The sequence below is a fragment of the Mesoplodon bidens genome (genome assembly GCF_964165515.1).
Source record: "Mesoplodon bidens genome assembly, chromosome: 8".
Classification (NCBI taxonomy): Eukaryota; Metazoa; Chordata; class Mammalia; order Artiodactyla; family Ziphiidae; genus Mesoplodon; species Mesoplodon bidens.
In genome coordinates, this window is record NC_138165.1 from 15,313,302 (window position 1) to 15,336,908 (window position 23,607).

A 23,607-nucleotide genomic window follows, 5' to 3' on the forward strand; every position below is an offset into this window, starting at 1 on the left:
AAATATATATATATATATAGAGAGAGAATAGAAGTTCTCATCACAAGAAAAGCAATTCTGTGACTCTGCGAGGTGATGGATGTTGGCTAAACTTATCGTGGGGATGAGTTTTGCAACATCTACATGTATCAAATCATCGTGTTGTACACCTGAAACTAAAACAATGTCATATGTCAAGTGTGTCTCAATAAAACTCGGAAAAAATGAAACAAATTTTTTAGAAAAGCACAGACCCCTAGCCTCCTTCACCAGGTGACTGTTGGGGTGTGGGTGGTGAGGGGACACCAGGGCAGTGAGGCCAGAGGGGCCAGTGAGCTCTGACTGCAGGTGTCCGGCTGTGCTTTTGTTTCCCGCAGCTGCGTTTCAAGGAGAGGTCAACGTTTGCTCGTGGACGCGTGTGTGCGCGCTGCCACACTTGCTGGCCGCCCAGCAGGGCGTGGGGCAGGGTTCAGTTAGAAGCTTGGGAGCTGGGTTTCCACTGGGCAAGCAGAACTCCTGGAAGAGGCCTGCTGAGGCCTCCCTGTCTCCTCCCAGGCCCTCTCCTGGGGGACCGAGTGAGATGGGGGCCTGGCATGGGCGTGGCTCTCTGCCGGCCGCTTTGGGGCCTCCCTGGCCCAGAGGCCGCCGCCCTGCTCTGATCTGCATGCCCGCGCCTGTGGCCTCCCACCCTGGTGCTTTGGATCCAGCGGCAGACAGGCCCTGGGGTGCTCCCTGTCTGTTCCCGTTGCTGGGTCCGAGCCAAGGTGGAATGTGGGAAGCCGGCGTGGTCTGGGGCTCCCCACCCTGCCAGAGCAGCATGGCTCATCCTGGGGTGGCCCTGTCCGCAGAGTGAAATCCCCCCGCAAGCCCAGAGCCACACTTGGCCAGGTTCATCTGGGCCTCGGTTTCCCCATCTGTCACACAGAGACAGTAAAGAACACTTACCTATGGGCTGTCATGACGGTAAAATCAGAAAATGTCTAACGAGCACTTAATGTGCCAGGACCTGTTCAGTAGATCTGAAGGGTTTAATTATTAGCTACGGCCTTCATAAATCACGATGGAGTCGGTGTGAGGACCGGAGAAGCTCTCTTCTCTCCGAGGGCCTCTGTTTCCACGTCTAGAATGAATGGGTGGAACTGGAACGGGATCGTCTCTTCAGCGGTGCCTCAGTTTCCCTGCCCTCCTTCTTGTCTGGTGGACATGGGTCCAGCAGAGGCTGATGCCAGGACGGAGCTCGAATGAGATGATGGCGCCCCGGGGCCTGGGGCCTGGTCCGCTGCCTGCTGCCCGGGGAGCCTCATCTGGAAGACGGGGCCCCTCCGGTGCCTCCCCCTGCCTGTCTTTCCCGAGGCACATGGCAGGCGCGGCCAGGATGGGGCGACCGGGGAGTGACGCCGGGCCAGGCTGATGTGTAGTAAGAACAAGGCTTGGTGAGTCAGTGTCAGCCTTCCCCACGGCCCCTCCCCTGTAAAACCCCAGTGTGGTTTCCCTCAAAGAAATGTGAGCATCGGCTTTGGCCATAGTAGACGGTGGCTATGTATCAGATCCTGGTGAGGCTGCTGAGGACCAAGTGTGACCGTCCAGACCCCTAAGTTGTGTTCACGGACTTGGTGACCGGGAAGGCTTTGGGAGTTGGGGCAGGGGTGGGGACGTGGCAGTGCATCCCTTCACCCTTCCCATCTGGGGCACTCCCCCCTCAGCCTGACGTCCAGCACCCCTGACTCTTGGCCTGGGGGTCCATCTGGACACTGGGAACCTCTCTGCTTGCACAGCAGCTGGAAACCCCCAGGAATTCTGTCCCTTGGGAGCAGCCTCCACCAAGGATACATGGGAGCTGGTGTGTGAGCCCCTCAGCACCCGCACGCCAGCTCCGCTCCACCTCCCGAGTCCCCACAGGCTACTAGCTGCCCACAGAGGAAAACTGCGGGACAGTTCGCTCTGCATCGGCTTCCTTCCCTCCCCCGTTTCACTTCTCCATCCTTGTTATGGGCTGACTTATTTCCCCCCACAAAACTCACATGTTGACGTCCCAACCCCCAGTCCCTCAGAACGGGACCTTACTTGGAATAGGGTTGCTGCAGATGTAATTAAAGATGAGGTCATTTGCATGGGCCCTAATCCAATATGACTGTGTCTTTATAAAAAGGGGGAATTTGGCCAGAGACACACACACACAGGAGAAACACCATGTGAGGGTGAAGGCAGAGATGGGGGTGATGCTCCCACAAGCCAAGGGATGCCATAGACCGCCAGCAAACCACCGGAAGCTTAGCCCTCAGAAGGAACCCACCCTGCCGACACCTTGATTTCGGACTTCTGGCCTCCAGAACCGTGAGCCTACACATTCCTATTGTTTTAACCTCCCAGTTTGTGGTACTTTGTTATGGCAGCTCTGGCATAGGAAAACATCCCCCGTGCGGGTGTTTTCTAGACATGCCAGGTAAAGTATTTGCACTTGGAGCTTCATCTCAGGGTCAGGAACCCAAGCTAAGGGACAGGGGAGAGTAAGGGAGGCTGGTCTCACAGGGCAGGAGGGTGCCAAGGGGAGCACATTAAAACAACCCTGGGGACTTGGGGGGCAGGGGCCAACCCAAAACCCCTGCCCAGCCTCTGAATCAGGATCTGGGGATGCTCAGGGTGATGCCATGCCTTGTCAGGTAGAGGATGTGAGCACGGGTAACGGGCTACCGTTGTCAAGGCAATTGCTCATCCCCGGCCCTCCCTTTGCAACCTGGTTGTTGGATGCTGGCCACCCTGCCCTGACTGTTGGCAGGATGAGGGCTCTGTAGTTTGCACGTGCGCAGAGCAGGAGCTCCCGAGAGCTTCCTGTAAAGCTGCGTCCTGTAAAGAAAGCAGCCTTTCTGAACACAAGGGGTGAGTGGCCCACACGCCAGCCCCAAACAGGGTCCCCTGAGAGCACTACTGTTTAATAAGACCGAGACCACCAGCAAAAATGGAGGGGGAAAAAAATCTCATAGTGGGGTCGTGGGGAAAAGAACAATTTGTTTTTTCTTAAAAATTTAACGTCGGGACTTCCCTGGTGGTCCAGTGGTTAAGAATCTGCGCTTCCACTGCAGGGGGTAAGGGTTAGATCCCTGGTCGGGGAATGAGATTCCCACGTGCCACACGGTGTGGCCAAAAAAAAAACAAGGACATTTAATGTTAATTTGGGGGAAGCTAAACGTTCTCTGAGAGGGGACCATTTAGTCCATATGACCTGGCCAAGGTCCTGACTAAGACTGCGCCCGCCTCCTGAATCACCCTTTTCGCTGGACCACATGGCTCCAGTTATGGGCGTATGTGTCGGTCACATACGCCCATAACCGGAGCCATGTTGGCTGGGGACCCAAGTCCCCGTGACGCGGGCCTCAGTTTCCCTCTCCTCCAAACGGAAGTGACGGGGTGCCGCAAAGCTCTCCGCCCACCTCCTCCGGTGCAGCTGCTTGGGAGGGCCTCCTGGGCCTTTCTCTGAGGTGTTGCTGGCTCAGGCTCATGGCACAGAGGGTGGGGCTGGGGGCGTCCTGAGGGTGCAGTGCTGGTGGGAGGGCGACGTGGGGGTTGAAGGCTGTGGCTGCTGGGTACGGGGAAGGATTCCTGGTGCTTTGGGTGGAACTTGACATTCTGCCATTCTCCTTCTTATCTCACCATCGAAAGGAAATCAGACAAGAGAGTGTGAGCTCATTCTAATAGGAGCATTTTGTTTGCTCTCTGGTTCTGATTAATTAATTCCTCTCCCTTCTGTTGATCACCTTCAGAAACTCTCTGAAAGGCCTTTCCAGACCAATGGGCCAGCTGATTAGGCCACCAAGCGTCTGTCGAGGGTGACCCCCGCAGGGCCACAGCACAGCTGCCCGGCCTTCGGCGCCACTCCACTTGGATTTGAAGCTCAAGTCTGCCATTATCCAGTCGTGTCACTGTCAGCAATGTCCTTAACCAGTCTGAGCCTGAACTTTCCCATCCATAAAATGGGAACGGTGGCAGTCCAGACCCATGTATCCAGTACCTCCTGGACATCACTTCTTGGAGTTCCACAGCAGCCTCAGATTCAACCTGTCCGAACCTGAACTTGACACCCTTCTCCCCAACCTGCTCCTCTATCGGCATTCTCCACCTCAGGGAATGGCCCACCCTCCGCCAAGCCCCACACCTGGAGGCCCTGGGCAGAAAGCTGTAAAACTAACTCCAGTGTCACTTCCTCCAGGAAGTCTTCTTGGACCACTCTTCCTCCCCCAGTGGATAAGATAACTCTCCAGCAGACTCTCCTGCCATGATGTGTGTGTCTCTTCGACATACTCGACACATTACATGTTAATTATCTGTTGGTACATCTCTCTTACTGAACTGTGAGGCTGTTAAGGGCAGGGAGAACATTTCAATCTTCTTGGAATCCCTAGGACCTAGTGGAGGTCCTACTTGGGTTGATTTGGGAGAGTCTAGACCTCTGCTATCTTCATTACCTGCACTCTTTCCAACCCCAACTAAAGAGGAAATTCAGATAAAACAATGTGTTTGCTTCAAGATGAGTCCCCTAGCCACACCCATGGACCAGATTGCAGTTCTGGAATCTTCCAGTGTAGAAATCCAGTGCTGCCATCCAGGGTCTAGTATGCAGCAGGAGCTTAATAAGTAGACACAGGATGATGAGTGGATCGAAGAGGTCCCCCGATGCCCTTGCTTTCCTCCCTGCTCCACATCCAATTAATTCCCAAGTCCTTCAGACTTTCCCCTTAAGTGAAATGACACAACCCAGATTGGAACTTGAACCCACTGCCGCGGCCTCTCCCGTTGCGGAGCACAGGCTCTGGACGCACAGGCTCAGCGGCCATGGCTCACGGGCCCAGCCGCTCCGCGGCATGTGGGATCCTCCCGGACCGGGGCACGAACCCGTGTCCCCTGCATCGGCAGGCGGACTCTCAACCACTCTGCCACCAGGGAAGCCCCGAACCCACTGTCTTTTCATTGAGGTCACACACATGGTCTCAGGACTTACGGAAGCTCAGGTTCTGGATGTCTCAGCACAGAAAGAATTCCGTGAGAGACAAAGTGATAGTAAGACGTGGATTTATTTAGAGAGAAACACACTCCACAGACAGAATGTGGGCCGTCTCAGAAGGCAAGAGGCTCCAAAACACAGGGTGGTTTGTTTTTATAGGCTGCGTAATTTCATAGGCTAATGAGTGGGAGGATTTGTCCAACTAGTTTTGGGAAGGGGTGGAGATTTCCAGGAATGGGGCCACCACCCACTTTTTGGCCCTTTGTGTTTGGCCTCGGAACTGTCACGGCGTCTGTGGGTGTGTCATGTAGCTAATGCATTACAGTGAGCATAGAAGGAGGCTCAAGGTCTACTGGCAGTTGACCCTTGCGCCATCTTGGATCTAGTGGGTTCTAACTAGTCTCTGTCATGTCATCAACGGCTATGTCGTTCTTTCAGAAGTTGTGCCGCCTCCTTCCCTCCTGTTTTATGAGCACCCCTCCTGTGTCAGCCCTCCTCTCGGACTGCCCAGCCCTGCGTTGGTCCAGGCCCCACAGCATCAGCGCAAGAGCCAGTGGCTCCACCACCCACTCTCCTCCAGCCACGGAAAATGCTGTGATCCAGAGGATCAGGCTCCCATCAGGGCTCCCGTCCTGTTTATCACCCCCTGCTCCCTCCTCTTCATCTAACCAGGCTCAGCTGGTTGTTTCCAAGAGGCCTGTGTCCCCTGCCCACTGCCCACCCCCCGCCTTAGACCCCCTCCTGTATGCTGACCTCTGTTCCATACACAGCCATGCAGTGCCCTCGGTTCTGGCCTTCCTCAAAGATAGGACCAAGGTCTCAGCATCTAACACCTCGTAGGTCTTCCACTCACGGCTCTACTTTGTCACGTCACTCTTCTCTTGACTCCTAGGCCGACTCAGCACAGGACCCGCTGTGTGATCTTAGCAAGTCACTGAGGCGCTGTCCTCGGCGTGCTCCTGTATCCCACGGGAGAGTCCTGCGTGGTCCTTCCGGCAGGAAGGCAGCATTTCTACCTGCTTTTCAGCTGCAGTCTGTGTGCAGGAGTGACTTGGAAGGCCCGTGTGGACCTGTTATTTCCCGGCTGTTCACAGATGCTCCACAACAGTCCCCTAAGCCATCTTCCCCCCGGCCCTTTGCACCACAGATTAGTCTCCCGGATTTGCCTTCCCTCCCCCAAGGGAGTCTGAGATGGGCAGGGAACCCAGCCTCAAAGGGACATGCAGGGCTGTCAGAAAGGAGCCTGCAGAGAAGGGACCCCCCCGACCCTTCACTTTGTGTCCCGGATGCACTTCTTCTAGTTGGATGTGCCTGAATCGGATCTTATTTTGCAGCAGTCTCACAGTTAGAAATCTCAGTTTCTTAATTCAAAAAGTAAAAAGGGATCTGTCTGAATTTGCCAAGGTCCTCCCTGGGCACTCACTCTTTCAGTCGTCCTCCAGTGTGTGCCCCCTGCCCCCTTCCCCCCCATCAGCAGCACCTGCAGGGCCTGGGAACTTGTCAGGAATGCAAATTCTCAGGCCCCCCCCCCAGACCTGCTGAATCAGAGTCTCTGGGGGTGGGGCCCAGCCAGCCCCACAGAGGCTTCTGTGCATCTTCAAGTGTGAGAAGCATTGAACTAATCTCTAGCTCCAAGTATTTGGAGGAATTACTTAGCTCTGAGAGATCCCATGAGAATTCAGTCACGGACGATGAATGGTTTATTGTCTTTAAAATTCAAGCCTAAACCAAGGTTCTCAAATTTTGGGTGCATCCGAATCCCCTGGAGGGCTTGTTAAAACACAGCTTGCTGGGCGCCACCCACAGAGTTTCTTCTTCCGTCCATCTGGGCCGGGGCCAGAGAATGTGCATTTCCAAGTCCCCTAGTGACAGTAATGGTGTGATGCTTGTCTGGGGACCACATTTTGAAAACCATTGTCTTAAACAATTTCCAAAAGAAACACATGACTGACTAAAAGATGTCAACACAGGTCCTAAGTACTCAGCATCAGATCAATACCATATTGGTTGATATCTACTCTTAGAGGGTTTTTTTAAATCATTTTTTTAAAAAGTGAAGTAGAGTTGATTTACAATGTTGTGCTAGTTTCAGGTGTACAGCAAAGTGGTTCAGTTATACATAAATATACATTCTTTTTCAAATTCTTTTCCATTAAGGGTTATTACAAGATATTGAATATAGTTTCCTATGCTATACAGTACGTTCTTGTTCATCTATTTTATATAGAGTAGTGTGTGTATGTTAATCGCAAACTCCTAATTTATCCCTCCCCGCTTTCCCCTTTGGTAACCATGTTAGTTTCTATGTCTTCTATTTCTGTTTTGTAAATAAATTCATTTGTGTCATTTTTTTACATTCCACATATAAGTGGTATCATATGATCTTTGTCTGACTTACTTCACTTAGTATGATAATCTCTAGGGCCATCCATGTTGCTGCAAATGGCATTATTTCATTCTTTTTTTATGGCTGAGTGGTATTCCATTGTATATATGTGCCACATCTTCCTTATCCATTCATTTGTTGATGGACATTTAGGTTGTTTCCATGTCTTGGCTGTTGTAAATAGTGCTGCTATGAACATTGGGGTGCGTGTATCTTTTCGAATTATGGTTTTCTACAGATATTTGCCCAGGAATGGGATTGCTGGGTCATAAGGTAGCTCTATTTTTAGTTTTCTGAGGAACCTCCATACTGTTTTCCATAGTGACTACACTAATTTACATTCCCACCAGCAGTGTAGATTCCTTTTTCCTTTTTTTTTTTGCGGGCCTCTCACTGTTGTGGCCTCTCCCGTTGCGGAGCACAGGCTCCGGATGCTCAGGCTCAGTGGCCATGGCTCACTGGCCCAGCCGCTCCGTGGCATGCGGGGTCCTCCCAGACAGGGGCACGAACCTGCGTCCCCTGCATCGGCAGGCGGACTCCCAACCACCACACCACCAGGGAAGCCCCCTTTTTCCTTTTTAAACTTTCGTTTGTTTTAAAAATAAGTTCAGAGACTTTTAGTGGCAATATCTCACTGTGCCTTAGCTTCTTCATCTGTCAAATGGGCAGATCACAGTACCTACTGCAACGGATGGCTGTGAGGGTGAAAAGAGGGAACCCCCCCACCCCACACACAGTGCCCAGCCCAGAGCCTGGTACATGGTCTCATCCTTTATAAAGAATCACCTATTATGATTATGATCTTGTGTCTGTGTTGGACTAGGAAATTACTGCCATAGCTCCTGCAAATCCCAAATTCTATGAAGCACATAAATGCAAATGCAATGAGAGTGGATTGCATTCTGTGGGGCAGGAGTCTACCTGTCTTCAGCCATCCTGGCATCAGCCAGGGCCTTGGGGTCCCACCCATGGACAAACAACTAGAAAGGGAGGTGCTGAAACAGTTGCTCAGGTCAGTAATTTTTTTTTTCTGTATTTTGGATTATAAAAGTGATATGCGCTCATTGTAAAAAACTCCTCCACTGCCTGGGAATGTGGAGTGTACAGGGATAACATCTTTACCGTTTTCCTTTGGGGCAAGTTCAATATCAATCAATACCGATCAAGATCACCTGCGCTGGTCTTCAGAGAGGTGCTCTAAAGTGACAGGAGTTGGTGGTTTCAGTGACTTCTAGGACATAACAAAAGGTCCGCTCCCCACATTTTCCCTGAAAACAGGACGTCCTGATACTGAGTCGGAATGGGGAAGCCTTTTCTCTTTCTGGAGGAGGAAGCAACGAGTTCCAGCCGGAGGCCAGGCGCATATCACTATCAAGATCCTGAGGGCTCCCTAGTCAGGAGTTAAGGGTCCCGGGAGAAAAGCGCCACCTCCTGTCTTTCAGGGACTAACCTCCCCCAATCCCTGCGTGTCCTCTTCTCCCGCCTGCCTGCCAGCCGAGTCCACCCACAGAGGCCCCCGCAGTGCAGACCTGACTGCAAGCCCAGGGGTCAGGGACATCCTCCCGCCCGGCAGCAGAGGCCAGTGCCCCTTGCAGGACCCGGCCTAGCACTCCCCCGCCCCCCCCCCCCGCCCAACAGCTCCTGCCGCCCTTCCAGCCCGCTTCTGCCACGGCTTCAAGTTGCATCTGAGCATTTCCCCTTCCTATGAGAGGGAGAGGATCATTTTTCAGCTACACACTAGCATTTCCACCTTCCACCCTGTCATCCCTCCTGCTCTCAGGACACATAGGTCCTGGATGATGCCAGCAGCCTGACACCCTCCTCTACTGCCTGGGCACCCTCTGCACCGCGCCCCCCACCCAGCAAGGACCCTGCCTTACTGTCCGGGTCCACAGCCCACCTCGGAGCCGTCACACCTCCATGCTCGCAGCTGGGCACCCTCTTGTCCACACTCCCCTTTTCGTCCTCCTAGCGGTAGCTGAATGTTTGTCCCTCCTGGAAGCCGTCCTCTCCTTGTGACCCCATGGCCTATCAACTCCGCTTCATGTCCTAGAATGACCCATTCTTTCAAATATGATAGACGTAAACTGGATGATACTATAAATATTGCTCTGAAATGTGCTTTTTCCCTTCAACTTTTTCTGGACCCCTTGTCCTAAGAGCTTCCCAGTGCCCCACGGTGAGGACGCACCTGATGTGCTGGACCCTTGCCCTGTTGGTGGGCAGGTAGGTTGTTTCCCTTTTCACGATAATGGAGAATGTCATAAAGAATATTCTGGTGCACAGATCTTTGCACGGAAGTGGAAAAATAGTTAGGGATAGAATACTCAGGTTAGAATGGCTGGGTCAGGTGGTATATCAAGTTTTGGAAAGTAATTCCACAGGGCTTTTCAGCTTCCACCAACAATGAACTGGCCTTCCTTACTCGTTTGAGGCCGGTTGGGACTGGGCGCTGGCGTATCCTTTTTGGAGCGCTATTGGGCTGCAGCTCCCAGCGGCCAAGCTTCCCGGTGCTTTTCCCAGAGCTTCTTCCTCTCCCTCCCACCAGTCGGATGCTCAGGCTTCCAAGGTCCAGAACGGCTTTGGGGGCAGGGCGACATCTGAGATGCGGATTAGAACAGGAACCCGAAGCTTTGAGTACTTAATGAAAAAACCCTTTGTTTTGCTAATTGACCTGCTGGGGTTTTGACATGCTTTTGGGTTTGGTTTTGTCATTTCTGTGGCTTTGGAAGTGGCAGGTGTCCAGCGAGAATGCGCATGTGAATCCGCTGGTGGGTGAGAGGATGTGGCCGGTGAGGAAGCTGGGGGAGCGGTAACAATGGCTTTAGGCCAAACTAGTTAATTTCAGGTCTTATTTCCCTTCCTTCACAAATGCACCCATTAATCAAGACATTCATTCATAAAATAATTACCGAGTGCTTTCCCAATGACAAGGCGCTGGGCTGGGCTTGGGATACAGCCCAGTTTGGGATTAAACAAATACAGGTGTGTGTGCGGGGTGCGGTGGGGCGTAACAGTGGGGGAATCGAGCGTTCCAAGCAGAGACCCCAGAGTAGGAAGGACCACAGTGTGGGGAGAGGAATGAGACTTGAGGGTAGGCAGGCCCTGGATCCCACGGGTTTTGAAATGGACCCCAAGAGCAACGGGAGACCCCCGAAGAACTTTAAGCACGAGCAGAATAACAGGGTTGGATCTGTGATATCAAAGGACGTGAGGATCCAGGTGACCCCAGGCGCGGCATCGACCATGGGCAGCACACTCACTGGGTTTCCTTTCCTCCCAATCATTCTAATTCCCCCCGTGCTCCTGGCGTGGGGCTGGAATTAGATGACAGTGGCCTTGGAATTGGGCAAGTGCTGGGAGAGGCGGCAGCCCCTGGTGGCTGGGAGCCCCATTAGTCCTTGCAGAGGGAGGCCGAGAGCAGCTGGACAGGCAGACTAGAGGGCCTGGGCCCCCGGGGCTCCCCCTCACACCCTCTCCTCCTCAGTGTCACCCCACAGCCCTCAGATCATGGGTCGCTTCATTGCTGGAAGGCCAGCCTCTGCTCTGACACACCTGCGCCCGCCCTCACATCCACCCTGGGGCCCAGCCTGGCACACGGCAGACACAGGAGGGGTGTACAGTGAGAGTCTGGGGGTCACTGGCAGAGACCCTAGTGTTCTTCAGAGTCGCCCAGTGGAAACCCGGCCCCCCATTTCCAAGCCCCAGCCAGGCTGTCCTAGATTCTACGAAGGCCAAAGTAAAGGCAAACTGCACTTTTATGGAGGGCAGGGGCAGGTGTAGTGGTTCAGTGCATGACCTCCGGGCCCCAATCCCGGCCACATGCCGACTCTGTGAGCTTGGACAGGCTACTCAGCCTCTCTCTGCCCGAGTTTCCCCATCAGTAAATGGAGCCATTGGCAGCTGCCTGGAGGGCGGTGTTATGAACTCGAGTGAACACGAGCTGCGTGCTTAGGACAGAGCCTGGCAAACACACAGACAGAGTTAGTCTTGTCCTGCCCTCAGGAGACTCAGCGTTTGTCCGAGGGATTGTCACAGCCTGCCGTTGTGACAGCCCAGGCCATGCCCCCAAGGGGACCGAGCGGCCACACATGCTCACACCTACAGTTGTGACGGTGTGGAGGCTAAGTTCCCACTGTAAGCCTCTGGCAGCTTCTGATTCCTAATTGGGAAAAGACTGGGGAAAACACTGTGAAATTAAAGCCAGATATTCTACTCCTGTCCTGAAAGTTTGCACTCAGGGGCTAAGTCGTCCTGTTTGCAACTGTCATTGGTTGTCCTCGCGGGGGGCGGTGGGGGGGAAGATTTGCTTCTGAGCAGGTGATCTTTGTGACCAGGGAGAAGAGCCCATAACCAGGTGAGGGAGGGATCCTTTCTGGCCTCAAGGGGCCGGGAGAGGGCTGGGCTGGATCCTGGGGGAGGCCCTTCGTAGCAGACCTGGAGAGCCCCCCTCCCTCGAGCTGGTGGGTGGGGCTGCACAGTCTGCCGAGCAGGGGTGCTCCAGCCCAATTTGAAGCTTTTTTCTCCTGCATGGTAATTCCCTCCTGCCATTACCAAACTTTTCTGGAAAAGTTCGTTTCTCGTCCTAGCCATGTTTGGGGGAATAGTGGGGGGATCCAAGGGAGGGCTGCACAGAGGAGGTGAGTCAGAGGCAGGGTTTTGAAGGATGAATAGGAGTTTGACAGGGAACCAGATGAGGGAAGTTATTCCAAATGCCCTCCCCAGTTTCCACCCATCACACACCAGCTGGAAAATTCACACAGACTTTGAAGAAAATCCCGAAATTCCAGCAGGTCTAGGCCCCCTCCAACTCGGAGCAGAAGAATGGGGTAACCTCTGCCTTTTGAGTCATCTGTGGGGAGGGGCAGGTTTCTGGCTCCCTTGGGCTCCCCTGGGCTTTACAAGCCTGACAGTGAATACAATTTCCAATCCCATCTCAGGCACTGCAGAGTCCATAGCGGGCTTATAGATTGCCTTTGTCAAAACGTGTGAGTTTTCCTGGGGGTGGTGGCAGGAGGGGGGTATTTAGTCAGTCTTCATCTTTGTTGAGTTTCAGCTCTTATTTGCCGTTACTTGCAAAAATATATTTCTTGGGCTTAGTTCCCAGAGGACCAATTACTCCGTGAATTGTTAGGCTGTACAGGGGCCATTCCTCACTCACCCACCACTGGGCAAGGGTGGCTCAACACCCGGGTCACTGCAGGCTCTCCTGTTGTGGCCATCTGTGGTGATGGCAGCCGGCGATGGCTCTGCATACACATAAAGTAGACACCTGGGGATTACTTGTGGTTGCACATTAACCATTTCTCCCATTTTATTTTTATTTATTCATTTTTGGCCGCACTGCCAGGCATGCAGGATCTTAGTTCCCTAACCAGGGTTCGAACCTGTGCCCCCCACAGTGGAAGCACAGAGTCTTAACCACTGGACCGCCAGGGAAGTCCTTTCCCCTTTTAATATATGATGCAGGGCTTCCCTGGTGGCGCAGTGGTTGAGAGTCTGCCTGCCGATGCAGGGGACACGGGTTCGTACCCCGGTCCAGGAAGATCCCACATGCCGTGGAGCGGCTGGGCCTGTGAGCCATGGCCACTGAGCCTGCACGTCCGGAGCCTGTGCTCCACAACGGGAGAGGCCACAACAGTGAGAGGCCCACCTACCGCAAAAAAAAAAAAAAAAAAAAAAAAAGATGCAACAGAGCCAGCTGTGGCGGAGGAAAGGAGCCAAGATCGACATTCAGAGCTTATCTGCCTGATAAGCCCCTGAGGGGGAAATAAATGGGAGCCCTGGTGCCCTTCTGCATTGAATCGTCTCCCGAAGTATGCATCGGGGTCTCAGGCCACCAGGACCCAGGTAAATCGTCAAGACTGAGCCCAAGGCCCCAAAGCAGGTCAGTAATTGGGTCACTTCTGTTGCTGTCGCTCCTCCCTCAGAGCTTTCTTGGTCCCGTTGCTTCAAGGCCTCAAGGCTTCAAGGCCTGACTAGGAAAAGGGGCAAGACTCTGCCTAAGCAATTAATTCTGGGGAGATGCTAACGGCTGAAGCAGCCTAACCTGTACTCCTCCCCGCAGGATGCTTCCGTCTTCGAGATTAGCGTAGGTCTTTATAGTTAAACCAGTGGTTCTCAATCAGAGCAGTTCTGGCCCCCACCCTACCCCATTCCTGAGCACATCTGGCAATGTCGGGAGATGTTTTTCTGGTCATCACAATGGGAGGGAGGACGGTTACTGACATCAGTGGACAGAGGCCGGGAAGCTGCAAAACATCCTCCAGCGCACCGGCCTTCCTGAGCAAAGAACCAGAGGCTCCAAGTGCCAGCGGAGCCCTCTTAGAAAGAGCTGGATTCCACTCTGGCTGAAAGAGCTGTCTCTGTCCCTCCAAGGGAGGGGTGAGCCTGGGAGGAGAAGGAGCTAGAAGGCGGGGCGGGGAAAGGGGATCTCTGCATCCCTGCATCCCATGCTCCGTCAGCAGGTGATCAGGGACTCCCGACAGAACTTTCTGTGCCAGTGGCAATATTCCATCCCTGCACTGTCTAACCCGACAGCCACCCACCTGTGGCTTTTGAGTAGTTGAAATGTGTCTATTTATGACTGAAGGAGGCATTTTTCTTTATTTTCAATTAATTTACAGTTAAACTTCAATGGCCACAGGTAGCTAGTGGCTACCCTACAGGAAAGTGCATTTCTAGAGCCCTTAAAACTGCCCACCCCGGGAGGGCATCACAGCTGCTGGGGGGCTGCTTCATTCATAATGAGGTGCTAATAGCAATTAGGGGGAAGTTCAATCTTCCTTCCAGAAAGACTTCTGTCTGAGGGGTTCAGATGCAGAACATTAAGGGCTGCAAACTCCAAGATCCCCCACACTGGCTCCCCGTACAGAGGCCGCTGGGCTGCACCGTTTCTGTCCCTCCAGGGGCAGAGTAGCAGAAGTCAAGGGGGCTGAGAGGTGGTCTCTGGCCCACTGAACAGAGCAGGAGTCCAGGCACACAGATGACAGTGGGATGCCCTCTCAGGCTGCATTCATAAAGTAGACTTTTAGGAGATATAGATCATTTAGAAACCACCTGATTCTTACCAGAATATATAAACTTTGTCATAAAATGCTACTGCTGACAATGTGACAGGGGTCAAGTCCCCCGGCAGAGCTTTGATTCTGGCAGAAGAGTTGGGTGGTCGCGTCAGGCTGGTTCTCTAACTGTTCATAATCATAATTTTTATTTATTTTTTATTTATTTGCCATGCCATGAGGCATGCAGCATCTCAATTCCCCAACCAGGGATCGAACCTGTGCCGCCTGCAGTGGAAGTGTGCAGTCCTAACCACTGGACCCCCAGGGAAGTCCAGATTTTCACTAAATTTTTTTTTTTTTTTTTTTGCGGTACGCGGGCCTCTCACTGTTGGGGCCTCTCCCGTTGTGGAGCACAGGCTCCGGACGCGCAAGCTCAGCAGCCATGGCTCATGGGCCCAGCCGCTCTGCGGCATGTGGGATCTTCCCAGACCGGGGCACGAACCTGTGTCCCCTGCATTGGCAGGTGGAATCTCAACCACTGCGCCACCAGGGAAGCTCAGATTTTCACTAAATTTTATCTGGCGTTTAAAAATTATGATTATTGGGAATTCCTTGCCTGTAAATACTTGGTTGGTTTCAGATGTCTGCCTTGCCCCACGAGCACCTAAGTTTCAGGAAGGCAGGGTTTGGGTCTGCTTTGTCCCCTTTGGCAGCTCAGGTGTCAAACAGTCATACCTGTCCAGTGAATGGCACACCTCGGGCCCTGAAAGTGGGCTGGTGCTTGTCACCTCACGCACGGCAAACAGGAGGGAGGCCGAGGGCCAAGGTGACTTGCCCAGATGACCCGTTGGTGTGAGGCAGGGTGGGGAGTGAAACCCTGTCCCCCCAGTTATGCCCCGTCTGTGCCCTTCGGGGACAGCACAGTCACAGCCAAACCGTGGTGGCCCCCCCACGCTTCCTGGAGGAACTGCAAGCTTCCAGGGAAGGGCTGGGGTCTGCTCCCTTACCTGACAGACTGAGTGATGCTCAGAGCGAAGCTGCTCGAAGCACATGTCCAGTGGAGCTTAACCTGGAAAAGCCTAAGGGCCAGAGAGCATCCCTGCAACAAGAAGGGACACCAGTGGGAAAAGAATGTCTGACGACAGACCCTGAATGGACAGGAAACCTTCCCTACAAAGTGTCTTTTCCCATGAAGGTGGGTGACCTAACTTCGTTTTCAAGCCTGAACTCAGAGGACATTTCCACAGCAGAGGGTCCTGCAAGGCTCCTTGTAACCCAACCTGGGGTCACCCTCAGAAGACACTTTAGATTGACTTGTTTGTGTCTCTGTAGAAAGGGGAGAGGGAGGGAGTCCAGGAGGAGTAGACGGGGAGAGGGGAAGTGTGCTACTAGGCAGATATTTCAAAGGGGCACCCATTTCCAGATGTGTTACACACGTTCCAGTAACTATTGCCGTGTAGCAGTAGCAACTTAGGAAATTAGCAGCTAGAAACAACTCCTTTACCACGCTCGTGGGTTCTGTGGGTCAGGCACTTAGCTAGGGCCCCGGAGGGACGGCTTGTTTCCGCTCCGTGCTCTGTGGACCACCAGGCCAGGACTGGAGCTGGTGCCGCCTGACCAGAGCATCTACACGTGGACCATCTGTGACATCTTAGCTTCCTCACAGTGTGATGGCCCTGGGGGCTGCTCCAACTCCTTCCTTGGAAGCTCAGGGGTCCAAACACAAATAACCCAGCAAACAAGGCAGATGCTGAATGGACTTTTCTGATCTACGTGCGAGTCACTCTGTGTCTCTTCGGTCACATTATTTTGGTGACGAGCTAGTCACAAGTCCACTCAGATTCAAGCTCAAGGAAGGGGGCATAGACCTCCATCTCTTGAAGAATCTGTAGGCGCACAAGGGAAGAACAAACACCTCTGGATCAAGTTACCCAAAGGCTCATTTAGAAAAACTTATATATATATATGTATACACTAATTATCTTTAGTTTTTCATTATGTATTCATAATGTGATCATCTTTATTTATTTTTTTATATTTTAAAATTGTGGTCAAATATACATAAATATAATTTACCCCCTTAACCATTTTTAAGTGCCCAGCTCAGTGGCATTGGGCGCATTCACACTGCCGTGCAGCCAGCCATCACTACCATCCACCCATAGAACACCCTTTTCATCTTGCCAAACCGAAACTCTGTCCCCGTGAAGCACTAAGTCCCCCCCTCCACCCTTCTCCCAGCCCCCAGCAACTACCTTCCACTTTTTGGCTTTATGAATTTGAGTATTCTAGGGACCTCATGTAAGGGGGATCATGCGGTACTTGTCTTCTTGTGACTGGCTTATTTTACTTAACATAATGTCCTCAGGGTTCATCCATGTAGCAGCATGTGTCAGAATCTCCTGCCTTTTCAAGGCTGAATAATATTCTATTTTTTTGTATAGACCACAGTTTGCTTATCCATTCATCTCTCAATGGATACTTGGATTGCCCCCATGCTTCGGCTATTATGAATAATTCTGCTGCTAACATGGGTGTACAAATGTTTCTTCAAAACCCTACTCTCAAGTCTTTTGGGTATATAACCGGAAGTGGAATTGCTGGATCATATAGCAATTCTATTTCTACTTTTTTTTTTTTTTTTTTTTTTTTGCCTCGCCGCATGGCTTACAGGATTTCAGTTCCCCAACCACGGACTGAACTGGGGGCCCTGGCAGTGAAAGCGCCAAGTGCTAACCACTGGATTGCCAGGGAAGTCCCTATTTTTATTTTTTTGAGAAACCACCATACGGATTTCCATCACCGCGGCCCTGTTTAACATTCCTGCCAACAGGGCACAAGGGCTCCAATTTCTCCATAACCTCATCAACACCAGTTATTTCCCGCTTTTTTGATAGGAGCCATCATAGTGGGTGTAAGGGATTAAATGTATTTTTTTTTAATATTTAATCCTGAGAAAACCTCTTGAGATACAGACTATGATTAATCACGCCCAGTCTTAGAAAAAGTAAAACTAAAGCATGGGAAGCTGGTAAGTGGTACCAGAATTCAAACCCAGATGTGCCGATCACCGGCCTCTTTCAGTGGAGACTGGTTGGAGACACGATCCCCCAACTTCTCCAGCTTTTCCAGGAAGTCCTCCCGTCCCTTCCCTGGTCCCCTCCTCTCCCTGGCCCCTACCTTCCTGTCTGAACTCACCAGCCAACAAGGGAACGAAGTTCTAATCAGACTCAGTGATATCCTCCCTGACTTAACCAACTAAGGGACGCAATTCTAGTTTTTCTTACAGAAGCACCGAGGCTGTGATTTAGAGGTCCCGGTTGGAGGTCTGAGTCTGACCAGGAGACTCTGGGCATTTGCCCGAGGGACTAACCCCTCTGAATCTCAATTAGCTCTTCCATAAAATGAAAGGACGCCAGGGATGCTGAGACCACAGGAGATAAAACAAAGTGCTGAAGTGAGATACAACCTTATTGTTTGTGTTGCACGGTTTTGTTGCTGCTCGGGGGTGTTGTCTTCAGGGAATCCGTCTGCACCCCTGGGCAGCCTTCAGGTCCATTCCCTCTGCCCCCAAAGAGGGGAAAAGCCAAGGGGCCTCTGTCATTTCAGGTTTTTTGGAGCCACAGCACAATGGGCCGGGAAGACACTAACTTGTATACGGACCGCTGGTCTTGGATTCCGGCTCTGCCACTGAGCAGCCACTTAGCCTCCATGGAGCTTCAGTTGCCTTGGCTACAAAACGAGGTTCAAAATGCCACGGTCACTGGGGCTGCTGCAATATAACGACTCACGATTGCCCAGGGCCCAGCACGGGGTCTGGAACACTGAAAATGCTCAGTAAATGCCGGGTCATTTCCCCTTGGACAGGGAGAGGCCGCGGGGTGTGAAGTCCCAGACACTTTGCACAAGGCAGAGCTGGAATCACAAGTTCCCTGGGCGGTGGGATGCCTGTCCCGCAGGCGAGGACCGCGCGCAGTGACTCGATCCTTAGCTCTACGCTGCCACCTCGTGGCGGGCTTTCAGGCTGCACTTTCGGAGGCGGGGTCCAATCTCAAAGTCCTGCCATTGAAAAGTTGGAGGAGAGTGTCGCTCGGTGTTCCCATCCCCTCACCACCACTTAAAGGTTCCAGTTGCTCCCTCAACGCCTTTCCCTTCCCCCAGGTCCCCCCCAAACGCCCATAGCTGTGAGGATGCGTCGTACAAGAGCATTTGGGGGCCTTCTCCCTCAGGGGGCTTCCTGCGCCCCCAGCCCCGGAGGAAAGGGGGAGGAGGGGGAAGGGACCGGGTGGGTCTGGAGGAATGAGGAACCCGGACCTTCTGGGGGAGGCTTCCTGTTCCCCGTGGGGGACGCGACCCCCTGATTTGGAGGGTTCTTCCTGTCCCAGAAGCTCTGCTCATTCTCCCAACGGGATTGCAGGCTCTTTAAGCCCCAGAAGAGAAGCTACGGGCTTGGACACCTGGCGGAGAGATGGCAGCTCTTCCCCCGTTAACAGAAACAGACAGCAGTCCGGGAGGGGCCAGGAGTAGAGCCCCCTGTCTGGTGCATTTCAGGGTGAGCCTGGGCTGGCTGGGGGTGCCTGGAGATCAGTGTTTGGACCTCAGCCAGCAAACCTCTGCTGTCCCTTAGGACCGTTCCACCGGGGCAGCAGGGGATCCCAGCAATTCCTGGAATGCTAGCAAGGCAGCTGGCTCTACCTGCTTCACATGTGGGAAGCCCGTGCCCTGAGCCAGACCGTTGGCCGAGCCTGGAGGAGGTGGGAGTCGGGGGGACCGCAAGGAAGGATCTGCAAGCTTGGACCCTGGTGCCTCCCGGGGAAGAGGGGCTGACCGAGGCTGCTCTGCCCGCTGACCCCCCCCCTTCAGAGTCAAAAGCCCCTCCAGGCCTCCTCCTGGATCTCTATTTTCCTCTACCCCCCTTTTTGCAAGTCCTTCATGGCGTTCTTGCAGCCCACCTTTAGCATGAGGTATCTCTTGTTTTGTGGCCTCAGCCAAAACGGAAACCAAAGTAACCTTCACACTGTTTGAAGTCGTGTTTCTCCCCCTTGCTCAGCAAGCTTTACATCCTCTCAGCTGCGGGCAGGAGCCCCTTCTCTCCTCCCCAGCCCGTATGGGTGGCCTGCGGCGCTTTCTGGGGTGACATTTGTAAGACAGGAAGTCCTCTTGGGGGCCAAAGAAATGGTGGCAGATGCATCAGGGACCTGGGCCAGGAGAGAAAGGGTGGACGAGGCTGTGTCCTCAGGAGAAAACCCGAGAGCTCTGTGGCCACGCAGTGCCGCCAGCACCCTGTTTCTGATCGAGAGTAGCAAGGGGCTCCTGACCAGCCAGCACCCTGCGGTCCTCTGAGCATCCCACCTGCCTTGACATCCTGCGCTGAGATCCTGCCTGCCTTCGCGTGTCCTAGAAGCCTCTGATTGGCTGGCCTGGTTTGGATCCTGTGTCCTTCCCTGAACCAATCACTGTGTCCATGGGGACGCATGCAGGACTCTCACTGGCCAAGCCCCAAGCCACGTGCTTTCCCTGGAGCCTCTGCGCTGAGAGCGCTGAGGGGTAGGGGTGACAGCTTGGTGATCCATTTGCGCCCAGGCGGGAGCGGATACCGCCACAGTGGGGCGGACTCTGTGTGTAGTTTGCATCCGTGACGGGTTGTAATTTCTGAAGAGGAACTGACATTCTAAACGACTGGAACAGAATTTCTTTGCGCCCCTCCTGTCTTGGGGCTCCGGGGTGAGAGCAGTTCTCCTTGGCAGCCAGTCCTGCGGCTCTACTTTTCCCAAAGTCTTCTGGATCCCAAGTCATCTGTGTTAAAAAAGGCCTGGAAGTACAAGACACACTGGTTTGCAGGCTTTACCTGCCTACACAGAGGTTGACTTGTGTTTCTGCTTTCTTTAACCTGCAGGTTGGACCTCAGTTATTTTCACTTTTTTTTTTAAATTGAAGTATAGTTGATTTACAATGTGGTGTTAATTTCTGCTGTACAGCAGAGTGATTCCGGTTTACATACATTTTTAAAAAATATTCTTTCCATTATGGTTTATCTCAGGATAATGAACACAGAGCCTCAGTTATTTTCTGCTTCCTGTCTCAGCTTCCCCTTTCTGGAACTAGAGGGAAGCAGCTTTGTTTCTGTTATGGTTGCTAAGCTGCTGGAATGTCACCAGGAGATGCTGTGGACCATCTTTGCCCCCCTCCTGACAAGACTCCCCCTAAGACCAAAGGCACCTCAGACAAAAGCAGAGGCAAGAGATGGAGAGAATCGAATCTGGTGCCTGACCCCATGTACACACCTGGATCAAGCTGTGCCTGGGTCACGCTGAATGACCTACCCAGGACTTTTCATTCACGTGAGTCATGACACAAACTCAAAGATCCTGAAACTATCCTCTTTTCCTTACATCTCTCCTTCTTAGTACAATCACAGAATGTGGTGTTGGATGAGATCTTCAATATTTGTTCAGCAGATGCTGACTAAACTGGGTAGCTCTGGGTCAGGCCCTATGCTGGACTCTGGGATCCAGTAATGAATTGGACATGGGTCCTGCTCACAGGGAACCCCCAGTCTAGTTAGCACAAGTATTCTACTCCCTGATTCTACCCTAATAGGAAATCCTCAATTTTTAAAATATTGAACTTAGAATGGGTGTGTTTCCACAAAGGTGGCTATAGTCTGCTTTCCAATCGACTTCACTCTTTGTCCTGTTACCTCTACCCTGGAGGGCCCTTCATAGCCCCATCCCCAGCCTGGGGAGAGGAGAGAGTAAAGTAAAACAGAGGGGTCACTGGTTGGGTGGGGTCCCTTTACCAGGGAAACCCCAGCCCCTTATCAACCATAGACCAGCTCTCCTCTAGTACACCTGGGTGATGAGCATAGCAGTAGGACATGTGACCGAACTGTCACAAGCTCACCAGATCGGCCGTGTAGACGCAAAGCTGGAGAGGTGTGGAACTAATGATACGGAATTAAAGTGAAGTAAGAGCATGAACCAGCCCTGGCACCCACCCTTCTACTTTCTGTCTTTATGAATGTGACTCTCCTAGGTGCCTCATGTAAGTGGAATCTTGTAGCATTTGTCTTTTTGTGATTGGATTATTTCAGTAGCATAATATCTTCAGTGTTCACCCATATTATAACAGGTGTCAGAATTCCTTACTTTTTAAGGCTGAGGAATATTCCATCATATGTATGGACCGTATTTTGCTTATCTGTTCATCCACTGAAGGACACTTGGGTTGCTTCCACTTTTTAGCTATTGTGAATAATGCTGCTTTGAACACAGGTGTACAAATATCTCTTCAAGGCCCTGCTTGCAATTCTTTTGGGTATATACCCAGAAGTGGGATTGCTGGATCATATGGTAGTTCTAGATTTAATTTTTTGAGGAACTGTCATATTGTTTTCCACAGTGGCCGCACCATTTTACATTCCCTCCAAAAGTGCACAAGAATTCCAGTTTCTCCACATCCTCACCCAACACCTGAGAATTTCTGTTTTTATTTATTTTTTTGATAGTAGCCATCCTAATGAGTGTGAGGAGTTATCTCATTGTAGTTTTGATTTGTGTTTCCCTAAAGGTTAGTGATGTTGAGCATCTTTTATGTGCTTTTTGGCCCTGTGCATATCTTCTTTGGTGAAATGTCTATTCAATTTCTTTGCCCATTTTTTTTTTTGGCTTTTTTTTTTTTTTTTGGTGGTACGCGGGCCTCTCACTGTTGTGGCCTCTCCTGTTGCAGAGCGCAGGCTCCGGATGCTCAGGCCCAGCGGCCATGGTTCATGGGCCCAGCCACTCCGCGGCACGTGGGATCCTACCGGACCGGGAGGTGAACCCGTGTCCCCTGCATTGGCAGGCGGACTCTCAACCACTGCGCCACCAGGGAAGCCCCAATTCCTTTGCCCATTTTTTTTTTTTAATTAAATTAATTAATGTATTTATTTTTGCTGTGTTGGTTCTTCGTTTCTGCGCGAGGGCTTTCTCCAGTTGTGGCAAGTGAGGGCCACTCTTCATCGCGGTGCGCAGGCCTCTCACTATCGCGGCCTCTCCCGTTGTGGAGCACAGGCTCCAGACGCGCAGGCTCAGTAGTTGTGGCTCACGGGCCTAGTTGCTCCGCGGCATGTGGGATCTTCCCAGAACAGGGCTCGAACCCGTGTCCCCTGCATTAGCAGGCAGATTCTCAACCACTGCGCCACCAGGGAAGCCCCTTTGCCCATTTTTGAATTGGGTTGTTGGTTTTTTTGGTGTTGAGTTTTAGATGTTCTCTATGTATTCTGCATACTGATCCCTTATCAGATACATGATTTGCAAAAATTTTCTCCTATCCTTGGGAGGCCTTTTTTACTCTATTGATAGTTTCTCTTGATGCACAATGTTTAAACGTTTACATGAAGTTCAATTTGTCTATATTTTCTTTTGTTGCCTGCACCTTTAGTGTCATATCCAAGAAATTGTTGCTAAATCCAACGTCCTGAAGCTTTGACCTGTATTTTCTTCTAAGAGTTTTATAGTTTTAGCTCTTATGTTTAGGTCTTTGAGCCATTTTGGTTAATTTTTGTATATGGTGATAGGTAAGGGTCCAACTTTACTCTTTTGCATGTGGCTATCCAGTTGTCCCAGCATTGTTTGTTGAGAAGACTGTTCTTTCCCACCGAATGGTGTTGTCTTTTGTCAAAAATCATTTAGCCATATATGTGAGCTTTATTTCTGGGCTCTCTATTCTATTCCATTGGTTTGCCTTTATGCCGATACCACACTGTTTTGATTACTGTAGCTTTGTAGTAAGTTTGAAATCAGGGAGTGTGATTCCTCCAGCTTTGTTCTTCTTTTTCAGTGTTGTTTTTGCTATTCAGGGGCCCTTGAGATTCTGTATGAATTTTAGGATGGGTTTTTCTACTTCTGAAAAAAAGCATCATTGGGGTTTTGATAGGGATGGCATTGAATCTGAAGATTGCTTTGGGTAGTAGTGACATCTGGCAATCCATGAATGTATTTCCATTTATTTAGCCTCTAATTTCTTTTTTTCTTAGTCCATCTAGCTAAAACCTTGCCAGTTATGTTGATCCCTTCCCTCTCTTTCTTAATTTTTTTACAAAATAAAATTAATCTGTTAATATAACACCTATGTACCCAATAACACAGCTTCATAAATCAACCTATCCAGTCTGTAGCTGGGTAGCTGGGTATAGTCCACACCCCAGCCATCTCTGTCTGTTGCCTTCCCCCACCAAAGGCAGCCACCGTCCTGAACACCGT